Here is a 17345-nt window from a genome sequence, read left to right as displayed (position 1 = left end):
CAAGCCACAAGTGAGTGAACAGAACGCGCGACTTTATTGGCAGAAGACAAGCAGTGTACATCCTCGTGCAATAGCAGAAATAAAATTTGCGTGTCGAGATACGCTGGAATCATTGACGCGAGCTCGTAAACGGCTCACCGTCGTCGTCGCACGTGGTGGTCAGGTTAACGAGCAAGAACCAGCAGCGGAAACATATTGGACAGAGTGTGCCACTTATTTGCAGCGACAGTCGCCGTTAAAAATGCCCAAATTGCATTGCGAAGCAATCGGGAGACGCAGGCATCTGCTGCCGCAGCCTACACAGCGACATGGGCTACCCCAGATTTTAGCCGTTCACTCCTTTCCAACCTGCACGTTTCTTTTCTTTCGGGGGCCGCTAATGTGTGGCTCACACTTGGTGTCTCACATTGTCTCGCTATGGACAAGTCGCTTTCGTGGGCATCGCCTCCATCAGCTACTTTTGCGGGCCTTTCCACCCATGTAGCTATCAACTTCATACGCATCGGACTATGTAAGCACGTATGCTGGTCTCCGTTCATGCCTAATCGCGGCCGAGAAAGGCCAGAGGCACAATATGCCCATTGCTGCAGCAGGAAAGCGCGAACGGGGAGCACGAATCACGGTGCATGAAAATTGGGAGTCTATGTCGCTGTGCAGGCTGCAGGAGCGAATGCTTACTTCGAGAGACTGCTTCCCAGTGCAACCGACCAGGCCGCAATATTCTAAAAACATAACACTGCGACCATAACCAAGTGACATAACAGCAAAATTAAACAGCAATCAGTCACCGCATGAGGTTCAGACAATACGTTATACATTGGCGACGAACTATATGGCAACAGTGAGCATTCACATACACGGGTCTCTTAGGGTACATTGAGCTGCCTACCTACAGGCGTAGTGCCCGACTTCGTCGCACGTGGTGGTCTACTAACGAGCAACAACCAGCAGCAGAAACAGATTGGACAGTGTGTCCCACCTGTTTGCGGCGACAGTCGCTGTTAAAGATGAGCAATTTGCAGTGCAAAGCAGTCGGGTGACGCAGGCATCTGCTGCCGCAGCCTACACAGTGACATGGACTACCCATCATTTTAGCATTGACACCTTTCCAGCCTGCATGTTTCTTTCTTTTGGAGGCCGCTAATGTGTGGCTCACACTTGGTGTCCCACATTGTCTCAATATGGACAAGTCGCTTTCGTGGGCATCACCTTCATCAGCCACTTTTGCGGGCCTTTCCACCCAACTTCATACAGGTCCGACCATGTAAGCACTTATGCTGGTCTCCGTTCATGCCTAATCGCGGCCGAGAAAGGCCAGAGCCACAATTTGCCCATGGCTGCAGCAGGAAAGGGTGAATGGGGAGCACGAATCACGGTGTGCGTAAATTGGGAGTCTATGTCGCTGTGCAGACTGCAGGATCAAATTCTTACTTCGAGAGGCTGCTTCCCAGTTCAACCGACCCGGCCGCAATATTCGAAAAACATAACACTGCGACCATAATCAAGTGACATAACAGCAAAATTAAACAGCAATCAGTCACCGCATGAGGTTCAGACAATACATCATACATTGGCGACGAACCATATGGCAACAGTGAGCATTCACATACACGGGTCTCTTAGGGCACATTGAGCTGCCTACCTACAGGCGTAGTGCCAGACTTCGTCGCACGTGGTGGTCTACTAACGAGCAACAACCAGCAGCAGAAACAGATTGGACAGAGTGTCCCACCTGTTTGCGGCGACAGTCGCTGTTAAAGATGAGCAACTTGCAGTGCAAAGCAGTCGGGTGACGCAGGCATCTGCTGCCGCAGCCTACACAGCGACATGGACTACCCATCATTTTAGCATTGACTCCTTTCCAGCCTGCATGTTTCTTTTCTTTTGGAGGCCGCTAATGTGTGGCTCACACTTGGTGTCCCACATTGTCTCAATATGGACAAGTCGCTTTCGTGGGCATCACCTTCATCGGCCACTTTTGCGGGCCTTTCCACCCAACTTCATACACGTCCGACCATGTAAGCACTTATGCTGGTCTCCGTTCATGCCTAATCGCGGCCGAGAAAGGCCAGAGGCACAATTTGCCCATGGCTGCAGCAGGAAAGGGTGAACGGGGAGCACGAATCACGGTGTGCGTAAATTGGGAGTCTATGTCGCTGTGCAGACTGCAGGATCAAATTCTTACTTCGAGAGGCTGCTTCCCAGTGCAACCGTCCAGGCAGCAATATTCGAAAAACATAAAACTGCGACCGTAACCAAGTGACATAACAGCAAAATTAAACGGCAATCAGTCACCGCTTGAGGTTGACAATACATTATACATTGGCTACGAACCATCTTACAGGCATAATGCTTGCCTTTGTCACATGTGGTGGTCTGGTAACGAGCGACAACCTGCGGTACAAACAGATTGGACAGAGCCTTGCACCTGTTTGAACCAACAGTTGCCGTTGAAGATGAGCAACTTCCATTGCGAAGCAATCAGGTGACGCAGGCATCTGCTGCCGCAACCAACACAGCGACATGGACTACCCGGCATTTTAGCGTTAACTCCTTTCCAACCTGCACATTTATTTTCTTTCGGGGGCCGCTATGTGTGGCTCACACTTTGTGTCCCACTTTGTCGCAATGTGGACAAGTCGCTTTTGTGGGCATCACCTTCGGCAGCCATTCTTGCGGGTCTTTCCACCCATACGGCTATCAACTTCATACACTTCGAACCATGTAAGCACATATGCTGGTCTCCGTTTTGAGCAAATCATGGCCGAGGTAGGCCACAAGCACAATTTGCCCATGGCTGCAGCAGGCCAGAACGAACGGGGCGCACCAGTTACGGTGTGTGTATACTGGGAGTCTATGTCGCTTTGCGGACTGCAGGAGCAAATGCTTACCTCGAGGGACTGCTTACCAATGCAACTGACCAGGCCCCCACATCTGTAACACAGTTACCACAACCAAGTGTGGCAGCAAAACCAGATTCTGCAATCAATCACTTCACTGTAGCTTGCACAAAGACCCAGGCTATCAAGGAAGAGGAGCAATCATCAACGAGACTAGGAATATGGAAAATGAGAAAGCTTGCATTCAAGAGAGAAGCCACTCTGCTCTGCAAGCATTGAAGGCTAAAAACACCAAGAAAAGTAAAATGGTGCATAGCACATGTGCATAGGTTAATGCAAGACGCATGCCGATGCTGCATCAGCTATTTCAGGAGAGTAATTGCGCATGACAACATACACTAGAAGATACTGCTACAGATATGTTAGGCTGCTAGACAGTGACTGGTATTAAGTATCAGCGAAATATCCAAATATAAAGGTTGACCTTTATATTTGGATGAGGATGAATAACCTCTAACAAAAATGGGCAATGAGAAAGCTTGCATTTATAGAAGAAAAATTACACTTCGCACAAACGGAATTAACATGGCTTGGAAGCTGATTAAGGACGAACTGATGAAACTCAATCTTTTGGCCAGCGTCGTCCCTGCTTGGTCAGATGTTGCAGGTGCATCTGAAGACGAAGAATTTCTAGAAAGTCCTTTTTGAGTTACTTGGATGACTCAGCCAAATGTCCGTGCTGGTGGAATGGTGGCTGAAGCTCTTTGCAGTCTTAACACAGTCCTTTGCAGACTTGATATCTCATCCATATTCTTGTGCATGTGCTTCTTTGTTCTTGGTGTAAAAGCCTTGCAAATTCGGCTCCAGCCCCTTCCTGTTGGTGCAGATAGGAGCTCCTGTGATGACCAAGATGTGCTTGGCATAGACTCTGTTGGGGCAAAACGGTGACACGTGAGATATAGCACAGATTAGCCAAATTTATGTGGGTTTTATATGTTCGAACCAATTATACTGAACCATATATATGAACAAACATTCATATCTGCTGCAAACGGCAAGCCAATACAGCATAGATCAAACATATTTATTTCTGAACCATATGTTGTTTACCTTGTAGTAGTAGCCAATGTCCACACAATGACCTTGTCGTAGCAGGCAGCAGCTTCTGTTTAGTGCGTGGAGTGTGTTGCTTTATACTGGTGCCGTCCTCATTACTGCATGTCTGGAACAGAAATTTTGACTGAATCAGAAATTGAAAAAGCAAAGTTTTGCAATATGAAATGCAAAAAGGTGTGACATATATGTTGTAATGATTTGCGACTACAGAACACATGCAAATGTACACTGTCTATTCTAGGGTGCTTAAGCAGCATGTTCAATAAATATTGCTATTGTCCATAAAATTGATGTCTGCCTAACTACAATGCATGTCAACAGCGCAAGTACTATTAAGATCACAAATGAGAACATTTGTGGGTTCATTTATGCTCTAGAAGTGATCACACTGCTAGTTACTCAAGCAAATGCATGAAAGTCATGAAGCTATTAGAACTGATGCATTATTTTTCTCCACGAACGTGATGCACCGCTTCACTACTGCAAAAATAAATGCCCTACGGTAAACCAATCTGAACAGCAAGAACATTTGGAACCAACAAGTACGAAATATGGGTATCATGCTTGCAACTGTTTAATACATTAAATTCTGTACTTTCACTTCATTTTACCAAAGGATTATTCGGTTTTGTGGACGAAAGACGTTGCCGGCCGACTCTAAAAAAAATTTAATCTGTATATTGATAAGGCTACTCAGTCACCTACAACCACGGCTGCAATAACATGAAAAATGAGACGCGCGTTCCGATATCGCTCTTTCTTTCCTGGTTGTGTGTGTAAACCAAACGACAGCCTCGCAAGTAAAGGTTTATTTAGGAAACAGCAACTGAGATCCTCACTGCCCATATGTAATGCAGGATCTAGTTCGTTAACTTGTGCCCGCCTGGAAGGTAATGAGACAGATATTATATAACGATTGAAGCAGCGGTGTTAAACGACTCACCGTTATTGCCGTTGTCAGCCGCAGCAAAATCCAGCTCCCGTTTCGATGCAGACCTGTTCCGAATGGCTCACGACCGAAACCCAACTGCCGGGCTTACATGTCCGCTTGCAAACACGTAACTTCACCCCAAGTTACATAGAAGCGCAAGAAACTAGTTTTAGAAACAAAGAAGCAACCAGTCTTGAGTGTACGAACGAATGAATCCGTGCCGCCGTGCACTCGGAAATACCGGTAAAAATTTTAAATCCAGGCCAGAGGTCACGTGAAAGATCGATGATGCTGAACGCTATTTGCGTTCATAATGGCGAAGAAACAATAAACTTACTAACAAAGAGTACAATATCTAATTAGCAATGATAATTTTGCCCTGTTTTTATGTAAAAGAAAATGCTTCGGTAATTGTAAGAGAAAGTTTGTAAGATAAAATTGCGCTTATTACGACGCCTCTACCGGGAAATGTTGGAACTAACGAACGAATCCCGAGGTGATGCTACTAGGTCGGCTTTGTTAGCAGCGGCGCGCGGTCGATTTTTTCGCCCTCTGTGGCCATTAGTTGAACTTGAGAGTGTACGGGGCCTGGCGCGGCGGCGCGCGGTCGCGTGCACCGTATCTTGAAAGCGATCTGCCGAATACCTTTGTGTGTACTGTGTTCTCGCCGCACAGTTTGTGTTGAAGCGATAGCCAGCACGAAGGTCACTTCGCTCGCTGCTGCTGCCGGCGTTTTGGCAGAGAGTGTCCGCGGCCAACGAGTGTGATCTGTTCATGTTTGATTGTGCGCGCTTACACCATGCTTGTTAATTCAGTTAGTAAGCGAATCTTTCCAAGTTTATACGACCGACAAAACTCCTATGCTTACTTGGCAAAGATGTCTAATAATTGCTATCGCAATCGACGCTTCACTTTTCCGACAAAACTGGCAATTTGTGTCTATCTTTTTTACAATACTGGTTAACTTATTAGGAAGCATAACAGCAACGATCTGCCACTGGTCATGTTATAATTATCATTTAATTACCGACTTTTAGCAGCGTGACAAAAGCATTCAATAAAGCCTTGACAGGGCTTCCGTTATTTACTAATGCCTAGATGCGTGTTCCAAAAAAAAAACTTTACGTGTTTTACAGTGATCGCTGACATGAATATTTGAGGCATTTGCATGACGCACACTGAAAGGGAGCTGCTGAAAGCGTATTCCATATACAATGATCCTGATTGTCGCGTTGAGAAGGTTTCTCTGTGCGATCAAGAAAAATGGAACTGTATCTCTTTATGACTACAGGCGTGTGTATCGTGTGTTCGCGTGAAAAATGTGATTTCCTGCGCGCATAGCTGTGCTCTGTGGGGATAATACATACTTTCCACCACAAAAACACTTTTTATTCATGTGCTGGGCACCGTGGAGTGCAGCCTTGTAAAAGTCAGGCGTTCCTACTGTACCGTGTCCTGTCTCGTTTTCACGCCGGTGAATAACGCATCACATTGCACACAACGAGCTGGATCACCTCTGTCACTTCCAGGTCTCCTGCGATATACACCTGAGTGGCGCAAGCGATTTAGGCACGTCTTGACGCGTTTTCTGCAAAGGAACTGCAATGTCGATACCCTTGAAGAGCTCAGTAGACTGTCCTTCGTCATCCTCAGACATTTGTGCGCCCCACAATCTTCCTTAACGCTCTGCGCTCACCAACGCCAGAAAAATGTGGAAGGAAGTTATCCGCGGTCTGGCATTCCTATTGAGGGCTCAATCCTGTGGAGACGCTCCTCTTCAGCTCCGAACGACAGGAAGCGAGGCGGATGCCCACAGACATTCAAGCGCAGAATGCCAGGCGCCGGCGCCATTTCGCTGCGCTTGCCGGTGGTGGTGCAGCTGGAATCCTTGAAGCTTGCAGCATTCGGGAAACTTACTCTGGTATTTCACGCATGCAGTAAAGGGTGGCGCCAGCGACCTGACTGCAAGGCCGTCGAAACGTGCCCTTCTCTTTGCATCAGGCGGGAAAAGTAAACAAAAAAAACCTTTCTCTCTTTTGAAAAATTATTCAGCGAGCGAAAACAAATAAGCTTTTGTTTTCTTTCTTTCCCTTCATTAGAAAACTTTCTTTTCCCGCCATTACAAAAATAACCATGAGCGTGCATGGAAACAGCTTTATAGATGACCTTCAGCTGCGTCTTCCCACGCAATTTAGCGAGTAATTCCATGTTCTGAACGGTAACGACCTAGCGCTGCGTATAGGTGCTTGTCTCACTAAGGTGCCGATCAAGAAGCCGCCTTTCGCAAACAGGACGACAGCATTTCGCAACTGCATGCGTTCCAATATCGGTTGCGTTCACCGTGGCTACCAAAGAAAAAAAAACACGGTCATTAGTTAGTGCACTGTAACTTAACAGCAAAGGACACTCAACCATAATACGTAGCTTCCGCAGCGACTGACCCTAACATGTCAAGATGTCATTGCCCCCTTTGCCTTGCATTTGGAATGATAAGAAAACTTTCAAGTGCAGTAAATGCCGTTTGGTCGCACATCGCACGCACAGACTTGTCTGACGAATGACAAGCCAGAAGGGTGGGAACTCAATTGCAGGCAGCTGTCAAAGAACTGGAAATCCATGAAAATGGCGCTCTGACTACACCAGGCACGGGTGCCTTTGAAGAAACCTCGCCGGGTTTCGGCCAATCGGAGCTCACGAAACTGGTCGTTATATCAACGACGAGGAAATTATGTTTTCCAAGCACGTACGTGAAGCAGCGCTTGGGAATTCTGCCATACGACTGTCTGGCGGACCTTCAACAACGCTGCATGGTTTAGCGGGAAAATAAATAGCGCCCAAGAAAGAAAATAAGGCCCAAAGTGGGGAGACTCGAGGGGGGCTTTAACACGTAGCTTCGGGAAGGCCGGTTTCCCTGTGCAGACATATTAATCACTGCATTTGTCTTGTTTCATGCGTGGTAATTGCCTCACCACAAAATCGATGGCGAACGCGGCGCACGTCGACCGACGAGGAGAGAGTGTACGAGGGCGACTGATTCGGCGTTCCCGTTTCCAGTAATGCCCAAAGGTGCTTCAATGAGAGGCTGCGATTAGCCTTAAAAAACAAATAAAGAAGAAGGAAATGATATTCGCGAGTGACACTTGCCGGTGGGGGAGTGGTGCTAGTCAAGCTGCGAATATGCAGCCTTCCCCCGTTATCGTCAACACTAGGGTGCGTTTAATCGTTTTATTTATGAATACTGCGATCTTGTACACAAGATCATAGCAGGTGGGAAACATTGTGTGAGATACAGAATTACAGACACAAAGAAAACAATATTGCACATAGAGATTCAACAAGAGAATACAGCAACAAGGTCAATTAACAGCAATCAATTCAAATGCTCTTGAAATGAATGTAATGATGTCTGTCTGACAACGTCATCCGTGAGGTTATTCCAATCAGTGATGGTCCTTGGAAAAAAGGAATATTTAAAACAATTGACTCGTGTGCTGATGGGGTGAAATAAACCAAATTAAATGTGCATTTGTTAACTCGCTCGTCGTGTCAAGTGGTCAACAGACTTTCAGGTTCCATCCATCTCTTCTCGTTTCAAAAAATCGCGTCACTTGAACTTGCGAGAGTACTTAATTATTATTTATCATATCAGGAGAAGCCAACAAACAAAGACGCCAAGGACAACATACAGGAAATTACTTGTACTTACTAATTGTATTAAATAAATGATAAATTCGGGCCCCTCGGTTAACCCCCTTTCTTCTCGTTCATTACTTAGTATTTAGCAGTTCTTTTGTGTGTGTGCGCGTGTGTGTGTGTGTGTGTGTGTGTGTGTGTGTGTGTGTGTGTGTGTGTATGCGTGCGAGTGCCAGAAAGCATGACGTGGTGCCACCAATTCGTATTTACGACGTAGAAATAACTCCAAATAAGACGAAGGTGGGCTTGAAGCGGTTGGAAACAGTGTCGCTCAACATAGAACAAACTTGTCGGCGGCCGGTCAGCACAAGGCAGGCACTTTGACGGGTGTGCAAGGCTCGAGCCACGCGACCCGCTCAGTTCGCAGCCTCTTGCTCGGCGTCCAGAAAGCCTCGTCGATCAGAGCTGTGCTGGGCGCGTTCGAGAGAGCGCACTCGGGCAAAAGCAGGCATTGCTGACTAAAAACACACCTGTGCTCATCAAGAGGCCTGCAAGTGTGCATTTTGTGCAGGCGCTTGGCTCGGTTATGGCCCCTCTGCGTACGATACGTGAGGTCCAGAAACGGCGTCAAGAGACAGCAAGGCAGAGGAATATTTGATGACGCTGGAATATGCCCGTCTCCACACACGCACCGGAGTCCCAGCCGAGTGCGGTGGACTCGAGTGGTGCAGGGCAGTCTCGGGCACCATCCGTAGGGGGGCGGGGGGGGGGGGTCATTTTTTTACCCTATTAACCAAACATCCTCTGCAAGACATTACGAACGGGGAGCGAGCACAACTGCGCAATCAGATCGAAACACGCCCACTAGCTATAGCATAAGTTAGGCGTGTGTTCTTTCTAAAGCGTGAATAACTGTTACCTGTGCATTTGCTTAAGCCATTTCCGCGCCGTAGTGCCAATACGCCGTCTGCAGCATGCACAGACAATTCACTGGCGAGTGGCTTCGCTAATACAGCCTACCCAATTTTTCTCTTTTTTTTCTTCGTTGCCTCGCAGGCCCTCTTTCCGCATTTCACTGCACTCATGTTCGTGCATTTGAGTCATCACACGCCCCCGCATGGGGTCTTTTCGATATGTCATCCCGGGCTTACCAAGATTGCCCCAGAAGCTACGTACGCCAACGCTCAATGTCTCAAAGCAGCGCGTCGGGCACTCTTAGGGTAGGCGGGGACGACAAATCGAAGAGCCTACGACACCAGGACAGCGTGATAGAAAATCCGAAGGCCTGGACACGCAACTCTAGCGATCGCTGGCCGACGAGTTCCTAGCGACCCAAAACAGACGAGAAACGATGAGAAACTGTGTCGCGTGCTGTCGGACACGCGCGGCTGGAACGGCGCGTGAGCGAGACGAGTATTTGACGAACTCTTCCGGAGATCGGTGTCTGTCGTACTACAGGTGCGATAGATTTCAACAAGGCCTTTCAATTCGTCGAACACCTTAGCTGTGCATCTTGAACGAATACCACACAAATTTCAGAGCTGTTTTGGCGCCGCTCGGAAAGTACCCATTCGGTGGTCCACATACCCGCAGTCACCAATCGCAATTCCGGCAATCGCAATCCCGACAGCGCTAAGTGAACGGGAGTAGGATTAAGAATAGGGGCAACCGAGGCGGTGGACGTTTCTCGTGCTCCTTGTCCCATCATAGCATTCTTGCACAGGATTTGTGTTTACGCAACTCGAACGGTAACGGGCATACAATGCCTGAAATCATTTCTTTGTTTAACTGATGGCTCCTGATCGCGCTCGTGTCAAAATCCGGAGTTTTCGGCGACTGCTGCAGCATGTTCGACGCACACAGGTTCGCACATGTATGAACTCGACGCTTTCGAATATCTCTGGTTGCGCAATAGCGGATGTGCAAGGCTACATCCGCTACTTGTTTTCCTGTTGTCACGTAGTAGTGACGGTGAAGGAAGCAGCAAAACTGTTAATGACGAACGTAGCGTTTTATTGGGCGAACCTGTTCCTTCAAAAGCAGGCTACCCTCAAAGAAATACGATAGCGGCGAACACAGCCGGCGATCGTCGAAAATCTCATCTGCCAGTCAAGCGCGTCGGCTTTTGTACATGAGTAGTCGAAGGTTCCAGAGCAATCGTTGGTGTCTGCGTGTCTTCGAGAAAATTCTAGCCAATTTGCGTTGCACATGCAATGTGATCACCAAGCTTCGGTGACAACAGACAACTGGTCGAAACATCGATAACGTTCGAGAAACTTCCGATACATGCAGGCGCACAACATGCAGGAGGTAAAAAGCGGTCACCCGAAAAAGATAAACAAACATACGTGCCACTATTTTCTGCTTATCATTCAGACACGTCCTCTAAAATCTTAACTGGTTATGTTGTCACAGTAGTCGCAAAAGGATATGTCATCTCCTTTCTGCCACCTGCGATATGATTGGAATTAATGAACTTGCATAATTTTAGCAGAACTTGTTGCTGGGCGAGTTGGTTGAAATCTAATGAATACATTGTTGCGCTAACAGGAAACTAAACACTTGGAAGACAGATGAGAAACGATAGGTCGAGCGCTGAATTTCATCAACCTGCCACAAACTGAGCTGTCGACACCCGCGTAGGCAATGGAGGATCTTCCCATTACGAAATACCTCTTTGGCGCGGTAAGAGATTCCCAGTCAACTGTTATAAAAAGCGTTAACTGCTATTGAAAGCTGCAGAAACCTGTGCTCTACTTGGGCCGAAGCGCTGACCAAGCATGTGGAGTGAAAAAGTTAGTAGCGTTTCACTTCGGGAAGGTGGGCGACGCGCAAGCGTGTGGGTGCCATCGGGGCACACGACGCTATCGGCTCTCGGTGCGCGTAGACGCCTACACTGTCCGCATCCCAGACCGTATTCAAGACAGGGCTCGCGCGGCCACACCATACGAATCAGCCGCTGGAGTAGAAAGCCCCGTTGTAAGCTTTCGCTTACTATCTAAATTACCTTGCACGGTGCCAACGCGCACAGGCAAACATGAACACACTGGATGACCACGGACACTCGCTGCCAAAACGCTGGCATGAGGAATCGCGGCGGCAGCAGCGAGCGAACTGACCTTCGTGTTGTCTATCTATCGCTTCAACGCAAACTGAGCGGTGGTTGCTGCGCACGTAGCGTACGCAAATTTACGAGCCATTTCCAGCTTTTTGTGATCACTTTGTCTAATACCGATGCATAAATGTCAGTCACTTATTCAGATTGGAAACAACTAAGCCGCCAGTACAGATGTTTGATAGGCACCGGACTTAAGTGGAACCAAATTAAGAATGTATTTGTAACAAGTAGAGACTGCGAATTATAATTTAAAAGTTTGTCAAATCAGTTTATTATGTTAGGAAAAAATATCTTAGTCAGAAAGCATGAGTTGTAGGCGCCTGTGAGATCATTCATTGAGGATTTTTATGAAATGTAATGAAAACCATCAATTTCTGGCAACTGAGCAAATTGAAATGCGAGCGGGAGAGAAACGTAGCAATGTGAGCAAGTTGACATGGCTTGCCTATTTATAGACCTTAAGTTGTCCGAAGGAGTCATCGGCACAATGCGGTGGCGGCTTGTGGAAGCACAAGCGGGCTTCACTGCCGACGAGTTCAAAGACGATGAGCGGAACGCATTTTCAGCTTTCCAGCTCACAGGCACAAAGCCGACCGAGTGCGCGTCGGGTGCAGCTCGGCTGACTCCCAGTCGGCATCACTCGGTCAGCCGTTCCACTTGCTCAGCATTGAGCTTCGTGAGCCCAGGTGTGCTTCTAGAGGGGACAGCGTCGCCGGGAAACTTCAGCTGTGAACACCACTTACTGCAGCAAATGCCCTTTGTCCGTTTGCCATCTCGGAAGACTGGTAACGTTGTCTTGAATGCATGTAAAATAAGAGGCTTCTGCTGATGAACATAAATGTCACCATACTTTAGAAACTACACGGTTTGCTGCACGTCTTGAATAGCGTTTGTCAAAGAAATCTATAAGTCCCTTATTCTTTTATGGATAAATACAACTTTTTTGTATGTCCGGCAATGTTTAACGCAACCCGGGTTCAGGTCTCTCACGGGGGAACGTCAAGGCCCTGCCTCAACGCCGCCTCACGTGCTTGCTGGACTGCCCACGTCTGGATTCCGAGGTCTGAGCTGCGCAGAGCGCCGGCCCACCTCGACGACAGGGTCTCCGGAGTAACTGCCATCCCTCCTCTAACTACATTGCACTCCCACAACATGTGTTTGAGTGTTGCTGGTCCTTCCTGGCACAATTTGCACGTGTCGTCCTGATGCTTATCTGGGAAGATACGTTTCAGACGGAATGGATTAGGGAAGGTGTTCGTCTGGAGTTGTCGCCAGGCGACGGCCTGCCTCCTGTTCAATTTGGGACTCGGCGGTGGGTATATCCTTCTGGCGTTCAAATATGCATTGGTCATGTCGTTGTATCTGGTGAGCCTGTCCCGTTCTGCTCGAGAAGCGTTCGCTATCGTGCGTGAGGCGTTGCCCTGTTCGGCGCGGCGGGTCATGTCTCGCGCCGTCCGGTGCGCCGTATGGTTTAGGTTCGGGAGCGCGTCGCCTTCCGTGGTGACGAGCGCGGGGAACCATATGATACTCGAGCTCGCGGTTTTGGATCTGCCCGCTTTGGCCAGAATGGACCGGGCTTCCTTGGAAATTCGACCTTTGGCGTAATTCTTTACTGCCGTTTGCGAGTCACTTAGTACGACTTCGCATTCCTGTTCTGTGAGGCCCAGCGCAATCGCTACTTCCTCCACTATTTCCGAGTGTTTGATGCATACACTGCATGTGGTTCTGATTTTCGACTCTGCGTCTATGACTGCGATGGTGTATTTTTGGCCGTTCGGATATTCGGCTGCGTCGACAAAGCGCGCGTTTCTCTCCCTGCCGAATGAACGGAGCAGAGACTCGGCTTTTGCCTTTCTTCTATCTCGATTGTAATCTGGGTGCACGTTGCTTGGGATGGTTGCCACCGTAATGGTCTCTCTGATTTTGTTAAGGATTAGTATTTTCTGGCCGTGCTGCTTGTGGTACGTTATGCCGAGCGTGTTCATAATGTACCTTCTCGTCGTGGTGGTCGACAGGCGTTCGAGCTGCGAGATGCGTTGTGCTTCGTCTATTTCTTCTAGGGTGTTGTATATGCCCAGCTGAGCCAGGAGCTCGGTGCTCGTCGATTCCGGAAGGCCTAGGGCTATCTTGTACGTTTTCCTTATGAGTGTGTTGATCTTTTTCTTTTCCGCAACGTACCAGTTGTGGTAGGCGGCTACGTAGGCGATGTGGCTGACAACGAATGAGTGGATCAGTCGAATGACGTTTTCTCCCTTCATGCCCGCGTGTCTATTGGTTATTCTCTTTATGAGTCTCGTGGCGCTGGTGACTTTGCCTTCGATCTTCCTCTCGGTTTCGCCGTTAGCTCCGTTGGCCTCAATTATCATTCCGAGGATTTTGATCTTGTTAATTTTGGGGATCGCGTTTCCGTCTTGGGTGTAGAGGCCGATTTCCTCGTACTCCCGGGATCCTGTGTAGCTCTTTGGTAGCATGCCTCTGCGCATGGGCCGGTAAAGGAGTAGTTCGGACCTGCTCGGGGAGTATTTGAGGCCCGTTCCTTGGAGGTACTCTTCAAATTTGTGAATCGCCGTTTGTAGTGCGTGTTCAATTTGGCCGTCACTGCCGCGGTCCGCCTAAATTGTTATATCGTCTGCGTATATAGCGTGGTAGATTTCTTCGATTTCCCGCAGTTTGCTGGGGAGACCCAGCATGACTAAGATGAAAACGAGCGGAGATATAACTGAGCCCTCGGGGGTACCTGCTCTTCCCTGGTTTTGTTCTTCGGACTCGAGCTCGCCTACCATCAGGGTGGCTTTGCGATCGTTCAGAAAGTCCCTCACGCAGTTGTAGGCCCTTTATCCCAGGTTCAGATTAGACACTTGTTTAAGGATCGACTCGTGAGCGACGTTGTCGAATGCTTTCTCCAGGTCTAGTCCTAGGATGGCTCTGGTGTTTCTTGTCTTGTCGTCAAGGGTGTGGTTGTTTAGTTGTAACATGACGTCCTGCGTGGACAGGCGGGATGGGAAGCGTATCATGGTGTGGGGGTAGGTTTCTGTCTCTTCTAGATGGCTGTTGATACGGTTCAAGAAGGCGTGTTCTAAGACCTTACCCATGCATGACGTGAGAGAGATTGGGCGTAGCTTCTCCAAACTCAACGGCTTTCCAGGCTTGGGAATAAGGATAGCCTTGAACCGCTTCAACTGCTCCGGGATGCGGCCTTCTCTCCAGCACTTGTTCATAGAGCCCGTGAGTTTGGTGACAGATTTGTCGTCCAGGTTTTTTAGCGTTTTGTTAACCCTGTCCGGTCCTGGGGCTGACTCGCCGTTGAGTCCTTGGAGTGCCGTTCTGATTTCCGCCTCACTGAAGTCTTCATCTAACTTGGGACTAGGACTGCCAGTGTACCGGCCGTGCTCGACCGTCGGTCGTTGCGGGAGGTATTTGTCGCAGAGTTTCATGACGATTTGCTTCTCGCTCGCCGCCCCTTTTTCTTTGTGCAGAAGTCTCTGCATGTCGGCTCTTTTCTTGGATTTGCATTGGGTTTCGCCCAGCAGGTGCCTCAGCAGTCACCACGTACTTCCGTTGTGGAGTTGGCCATCCGCAGCGTTGCAGACTTCGTCCCACTGTTGCTTTCTCAAGGTTTTGCAGTGCTCTTCGATTTGTTTGCTTAAGTCGGCTATCTTTTTTCTCAGCTTTTGATTGAGCCGCTGACCTTGCCATCGGGTTTGTATGGATTTCCTGGCTTCCCAGAGGTGGGCGAAGCGACTGTCCATCTTCTCCGTCAGGAAATTGGGAGTGATTGTTTGCGTGGCCTCCCCGACATCCCTGGCCAGGTCCGTGATCAATCTGTCAATGTCACCAATTGGTTCGTCGTCTAGCCTGATATCCCAGTGCTTGCGGAACTTGTCCCAGTCTGTCCATTTAAAGCTTTTGACAGGGAGGGTGGTTCCCGCTCGGGAGATTGTGATCTCGATGATCATGTGGTCGCTACCTAGATCTTCTAGGGTGTTTCTCCAGGCAGCCCTTTCGATGTTTTTGATCATTGTTAAGTCCGGTATGGTATCCCTTGCAACCGAATTGCCGATACGCGTTGGGGCGCTGGAATCCGTGATAAGCGTCTATTACAAGTCTTGCGAGTCCTGCCATAACTGTTTGCCCTTGGTTGTGGTGTGGCCGTATCCCCAGGCATGGCACGGCGCGTTGAAGTCCCCACCCACTATGGACGTAAAAATGAAGAAACGATATGTAGTCACCCTATAATAGCCACAGCCATGACTTTTCGCACAGCAATAATAAGAATATAAAAAAAATATGTAGGTAGTAAGAAAAGAACCAACGTCCTAGGGCCCCGGCACACATTGAGGCCCCAGGAACAGGGCGAATGCTGAAAAGGGTCTTTCATCTGGGACACTCGTTCAAAGCCTCATGCGCCAACGTGCGTGTTGCTCACTACTAGCCGTCAAAGTGGGCGTTCCAGTTCTGTTGTTTGCACAGACTCATACGCTCCCGCCATTGACTCCCTGTGGGTCCCTTCGGGATTCTGTGATTTCAGCTGCAGCAAGCACAAGTTTACTCGACGCCGTATTTGTGGCGCTGTCAGTGAAAAGAAGAGGAAGCAGTATTCCTCTTTTGTGAAGGCAGTTATAGACCTCAACGTCCTTCTCATGGTGGCCCCGCTTTGGCTAATTTTATTCTCTCTTATTGGAATACCTTGGCAGACAACTAGCAGCCACGTTTCCTTCTGCGTCTCAGAACGGTGTCTTTACCGCATGCATAAGATGCCACATCTGTAGGTATTTTCGGCCTGTTCATTTGAATACCAGGTTGTGTAACGATTAGACTTTACACTATGCCTCCTGAACGTAGTGGTCTAAGTTGGATCCACTTTTTCGCCGGACAGCTCTTTTTTAATGCTTTAGCTATAAGAGTGTCCAAGTGAGAAACACTACGTGTGTGAAGTGTGGGAAGCCATCACGTGGTAGAGGTAGATAGCGAATGGAGAGCTTAGTAGAGCACGTGCATGTACACATACACACAAACATACATACATACATACATACACACATACCTACATACATACACACATACCTACATACATACACACATACCTACATACATACACACATACCTACACACATACCTACACACACACACACACACACACATACACACACACACATACATACATACATACATACATACATACATACATACATACATACATACATACATACATACATACATACATACATACATACATACATACATACATACATACATACATACATACATACATACATACATACATACATACATACATACATACATACATACATAGTGCCACTGACGGTGATCTACTCCGCACTACTGTCAGTGTGACTTCGCTCCTCGAACAGGCAGGACGCCTGTCGAGCCAGCTCATGAAGAACACTTTGCCAAGTGGGGAACGCGGTTTAAATTATGGGACCAGGACTTCAAACCGGTGCGACGTAATGCCAACGCATTTCTTCCTCATTTATCGCTAAATGGTCACTGAGTTTATTGTTCTATATAACGCCCAGCACTCCTTGCTCTAGATGCTGATTCATCCGATATCTTCTGGGAGTGACTACGACATCGCCTTCACGGAAATGTCGGATGAATGTTTTCCTGAAGAGGTGGCTGAGACATTTTGCGAATGTATCAACACCCCAGTGTAATCTCTCTGTTGCACTATAGTGGATGCGCGTTC

At 48.2% G+C, this 17345-nt stretch overlaps 1 protein-coding gene and 1 long non-coding RNA gene across 2 annotated transcripts in view; one reads left to right on the top strand and one right to left on the bottom strand.

Annotated features, from left to right (window-relative positions):
• The window catches only part of Dh44 (diuretic hormone 44), a 411787-nt gene that overhangs the window by 159662 nt on the left and 234780 nt on the right, over positions 1 to 17345 (top strand). The gene's annotated exons all lie outside the window — the stretch shown is intronic.
• On the bottom strand, positions 3367 to 5115 carry LOC139060613 (uncharacterized). Its single transcript, XR_011514966.1, has 3 exons — positions 4900 to 5115; positions 3951 to 4062; positions 3367 to 3768 (listed from the first exon to the last, which is right to left on the bottom strand). It is a non-coding gene; the product is annotated as an uncharacterized lncRNA (long non-coding RNA).

The sequence above is a fragment of the Dermacentor albipictus genome, chromosome 5 (assembly GCF_038994185.2).
Source record: "Dermacentor albipictus isolate Rhodes 1998 colony chromosome 5, USDA_Dalb.pri_finalv2, whole genome shotgun sequence".
Lineage (NCBI taxonomy): Eukaryota > Metazoa > Arthropoda > Arachnida > Ixodida > Ixodidae > Dermacentor > Dermacentor albipictus.
Note: the sequence above shows the minus strand (reverse complement) of the source record. Positions and strands in the feature narration are given on the sequence as shown.